This window comes from Pinus tabuliformis, chromosome 4_2, assembly GCF_031772625.1.
Source record: "Pinus tabuliformis cultivar Carrire ecotype Pingquan chromosome 4_2, CPIR1, whole genome shotgun sequence".
NCBI lineage: Eukaryota > Viridiplantae > Streptophyta > Pinopsida > Pinales > Pinaceae > Pinus > Pinus tabuliformis.
The window spans coordinates 555,545,704-555,551,309 of NC_142304.1; the positions used below are offsets into that span (position 1 = coordinate 555,545,704).

Here is a 5,606-nt window from a genome sequence, read left to right on the forward strand (position 1 = left end):
ATTTGACAATCAAGGAGATTTATAAAATATTTCATATAGAGTACCTACTTAAGAATACATCAAGTCTAATTGATGGGCACACATGATGTATTTTTTCTCAATTTAGGCCCGTGCCTTAGCAACATCTTCAACAATTATATGAAATAAGGACTTAGTAAACCACTCACATACTATCCTATTAAGAAAATTAGTTTTAAATAGGCTTCATCTTTGTTGGGAAAAATACTGGGGGGGGGGGGGTGAATCAATATTTTCAAATCAATAACTTTTTTATTTCATATTATGATTTCTATAAGCGACTTTCCTAACAAGAACCCGCGTGGGTACATGATTGTTCTTAAGATAAGTAGCGTACATCCAGTAAACTTACATTTTAGTTAATTCATCATATGTTTGTCTTTAGCCAATGCATCAATACTTTTTTAAATATTAGATAAAAATTAATCATGTGTTGTTAGAACAAAATAATACATCACATATGAACACCAGTATTTAAGGTGGAAACCCAATGCGGGAAAGAAACTATCTTCTCTTGTCATCTCTGTCTTCTTTTCAATATAAAGATTTTCTTTTACAATGTTGTACTGGTGCAGACTCATACAGGTACATAGGCATGCACCTGTAGAAAGTTACAACCTTTGCTCGTTCTCCAACTCCTACTAAAAGGAAGTTCCAACACCATGATCTAATCACCAGATATTACTGGAAGGAAGCTTAGACTTCCTCACTGAAGGCTCCAACCCTCATCAACATCCATGGAACACGTTTCATAAATTTTCACACTACATCCACCTGCTACAACACATCCTAACTTGTATAACTTATCCCTCACCTTTTTATATAACTTAGCCCTTATCCAATACCATGGATCAAAACCATAGTTATGCCGATGGTGTTCTCTCATGGGATCAATATTCGTTGTCACGCTCATTACTATGTGCTTATTACTATGGGCCAATACCATGGTAAGGACCTATGGTATTTATAATACCATGGTGAAAAAACCATACACTACTTTTCTTCACTAAACTTGCGTGCATACATGACTTGGTTTACCATAACCCATGTATAGCTCTTGAACTTCTAACTTTATCATTCTTTTGAACTGTCATGCATTTTGTCACATGTGTAAACACATCTTGTATATACCTTTAACAAGAAGATTTTCAACAAGGACAAATCATCATGTAGGTTTTCATCAAGGATAACACCTAATTCATAATGCAAACAATCTCCCCGTATTAATCTTTTGATTTTAATATGTTATCCTTTAAGCCATCATTCTGGTATTTTGTTCCATCATTCTTTCACCTCTCAACTAACGTGTGAATTCATCTAGTTACCATATACGTGTTTTGTTACAAGTGAGTTTCCTTCAAGGAAAACATATGCATCATAATGCCAACAATCTCTACCAACAATCATGGACATAATGAGAGATGTGGGTGGAGGTCTATTGACAGAAGTTAGTGAGTATATTAGTTCTAGTTTCATACTTAATAGGAAGCTGGTAATGGTTAATGAAGTCCTATGCTAATGACATAAAATTATCATAAGCGAAAATTTCAAGATCGATGTACCATTTTGCAACACCATTAGTAAGATCCTACTAGAAAAGGTGCATCCTAACATTATCATCTATGAAAGAGTTGGAAGAGAACCATAAGTGGTAAGTGGTAATGTGAGTTGCAGGGTCTTCACTAGAATTACCAGTGACTTTAGGAATTTCAGTTGATAGTGTAAATTGGACAACTAGCCATGCAAGGTTATGCTTGATGGGATCATTCATTAACACTTAAATGTCATGTAACACAAGTGTTTCAAATAGATGAGAGTTTAAGAATCTTTTAGGGTTGTTTCGTGCCCCCTCTAACCTAGGTGGAGGTTGTGATCCACCCACAGCATGGTTTCTAAAAGTGGTAGGGATGCTTGAGCAAGAAGGTTGGAAAAAGGAGTTAGCTTTAGAAACCATTTGTATATCATAAATGTTACTACTTCTAGGGGGAATGCTCCCATAAGAAAAATTCTTTAGAAAGGTTGTTAACCTTTAGGACCAAAGGGTGTGCTACGAGGAGATCCTCCTAGACATAAGGTTTGACCAAAAAGGTTGGTACCGCAACGACTAAATGTGGTATTAGGAATATTGCCCTTAGCTTCATAGACATTCCAAATATATGGAATTTCACCTCAAAAAGTGGATCCCATGAATGATTGATTACCCCAAGGAAATTTGAACCCATCGAAAACATAAGTGCCATCAATTGTCCTGGGGAACAACATGGACTTAGTGTGATTATTGCAACGAAATGGAAATCCAATATTAAGTATAAAAAAACCTACCTACTGATATGTCAAAACTAGCAATAGGCCTTGTAGGTACATATGTGAATGTGGAGCTCAAACCTCTAACATTTTACTTAGGTATGCTACTCAAAGTGGAACTAAAGTCTCTACTAAAAAATAATAGAGGGGGCATGGTTCATGACATGCATGAAACTATATTGGATGTACTAAAAAGAGGGATATGGGATCTTAGGATGTTTTGTAAGAAAGAGAAAATAATGTCGGTGGAGGTGGCATGGATAGGATCTATGATAGGATAAAATGGTATATAAGTTGTCTGAGGTAAAATTTTAGTAGCAATAGGTGGGGAAACACTAGGCTCTTCCATTGAAGTGACATGAGTTGTAACACACTCTTGGTAAGGACTGAGCGAGTGAGAAGATCTAGTCAAGTCAACATCCTATTGGTTCTCTAATTGTTTGAGCGACTATAGAATAGTTATAAAAGCATTCATTAAGGGTTTAAAACCCTCGTGATTTAGACTAGTTGGCTTGCCTCCATTAGCTTCATGGGGTATTCCATGTCTTTTGTTCAAGAATTATTTTTTCAATATTACATTTATAGTTGGCGAGATTATTTATAAAGTGTAAAATAATATAAATCTTTAAACTCTCCGTGTAGAGAAAAAAAATATGCCTTACAAGATCTTAACTTGTAAAACAAAAAGGACAGCCAAAGACATGACATGGGATAACCAAGAAGTGACATTTGTAACAAAAGAAAATTTATAAAAGAAAAAGCAAGAAAAATTAAAAAAGAAAGAACGACTTTTTTGAGTTAGCTAAGACATGGTAAAGACTTTCTAGATTTAAACATAGGGCAAGAGATCAAGTATAGTTTCTCTACTATTTAAATCTCTAAATAGATTTAAAATTAAAATCCATTACATAATATAATATCATTACATTATAAATTCACAATAACTTAAGTGTTGAATTGAGCTCTAGTAAAAAATTTCAATGTTTACACATGATTACGATATAAAAAAATAAATCTATAACGATACTAAAATACATACATTTTATAACGAAATTCAAATATATTCCAAATTTTTTTTTTTTTTTTAATCAAATTTTATAATATCCATGAAATTTTAGATTCTGAAATACTAAAATCCAATAGAATTGATTAAGAATGATATTAAAAAATGAGTCAACGAGGTGTGAAGGCAATGTTTAGAATGCCATGCCAGTAATGAAATTAAAAAAAATAATGCCAGTAATGATATTAAAAAAATGAGTCAACTAGGTGTGAAGGCAATGTTTAGAATGCCATGTCAGTGAAGAAATGAATGGGGCCTGTATCCAGTATGAAGCTTTTGTTTGTTTCTGTGACTGACAAAGCACCACCATCATTGAACCAGGTGGCGCGAGGGCTATAAAAGGGGGTGTCCTCACCAGATTGATAAGGATCGCAATAACGTTTGCGAGTGTGATATTATTTGATTACGATGGGGTCATTTGGCTTTGCTTTGCCTCTCATGTTACTACTGCTCGTATCTCTGGTGGGCGCGGCGCAGACTGTACCCTTACTGTGGTATGTGTGTAACGTGAATAAATTCGATCCCACGGATCCTTTTTTCAATACTCTCAATAACCTGCTCTTCAATATGGAAGAGAACACGCCCTCGAGCGGTCTCGGCTACAAGTGGACGGTTGCAGGCAGCGGGGGCTCACCCACTGCCTACGGGGAATCAGTCTGCGATGCGCCACTCTCTACGTCTGATTGCACCAACTGCCTTACTTCCGTCGTCAACCAACTTTGGGCAATTTGCGGCCTTGTCATCGGTGCTCAGGGTCAATCCACTCAATGTTTCCTGCGCTACGAGCAGTACCAGTTTGGGTGAATCAAATGACTGACCAATATCATCATCTAATATGGCTAAATAAAACACTAATATGTCTCTGAATAAAACCCCAAGGAATCACTCGATATTGATTCTTATTTGATGATGTATCTATATTGTTATAGTCCTGATTGTGTGGTGTGTTGTTTCAATGTAAATTTCAATTATAATGGAATAAGAGTTGAGTTATTAGAACTTTATAATGTGGTTTGATAATTTATTATCATAGTTATTATTGGTCTTGGGATTTTTGGGCGTGGTTGGTGGTGGTGTACTTTGAGCTGCTTATATTAAGGTTTTAGGAAATTGAGTAATATCGAAATCTGTTTCTCTCCATTCCTCAAGCTTGTTTGAGTCTCGTGCATAGATACATTTCTTGTGTAGTAGATGTGGCTTATTATAAGAAAATGTGACGATTTGTATGTTCTTTAACTTTCACGATTTTTCCCAATCTATTGGGAGCAACCATGGTATCTTCCAGTATTTAGTGACTATCACCATTAACAAAATTCTCAGTTGGTAATGGGCCATGGGAAGGTTTTGTATCAATTTTTCCATTACAATGGATATATTAAAATCCCTGTATAAATAATTTATCATCAACTTGGGAGAAATTTTCATTTCCTTCACAATCCAAAGGCATCCAAGATCCTATTGATTGGACTTCAATTTATATAAAAATTGTTCTTCCCATATTAACTAGTTTTAGCTACCCAAAAAGGATGGGACACTACAACATAATAAGTAGTTCTATTTAGCTCTAAAATTATTAATAACCTCCATGGCCTTTTCAAACACATATTTCATCTATAAGAGGCACTTTTGTTTCTCCTTTATCATAAAAAGAGAATAGATCCAATTGTCTCTATTTGGTAAATTCATATATCTAAATGTCTCATCTTTGAGAGTGTTGATAAAATCGATGAGCTAGTCAACATCCTTTAACATTTCTTCAAGCAAAGGGGTGAAATTTTTAGCCTATAAGTTAACATTTTTAATCACTACTTTTTCGAAATCTAACAAAATCATGACATAAGAATGGACTGTGGAAATCTTATGATTAATATCCCTTCATATATCTTCTTGAGCATGGGTTAGGAATTTTCTTCCAACTGGTGTTATCATACTAATCTCTTGGAAATATGTGATCTCCTTCCATTTATCTTTTAAGCTATTTTGTATTTGTTCAATTATTTCATCCCTTTTTCACTTGTTGCGCCCATATCCTATCAACTTTTTCTTTTCCCAAACCTGATTCACTCACCCTTTGTTTTAATTGTGAATACTTAAGTTCAAATAACTTCATACTCTTTGCATTGGAAGTCTTTGGTGTAGTAAAAGCTTTATCTATAGCAAATTTATATTCTTCAATCTTACTAAGATACCTCCTTTCCTTATCTTCAAATTCCTCTTTTAA

The 5,606-nt window shown here is 34.6% G+C and overlaps 1 pseudogene; it reads left to right on the forward strand.

Moving 5' to 3' along the window:
• Nucleotides 1-3,793: 3,793 nt before the first annotated feature.
• Nucleotides 3,794-4,189, forward strand: LOC149170470 (antifungal protein ginkbilobin-like protein pseudogene; annotated as a pseudogene).
• The last annotated feature ends 1,417 nt before the right edge of the window (nt 4,190-5,606 follow it).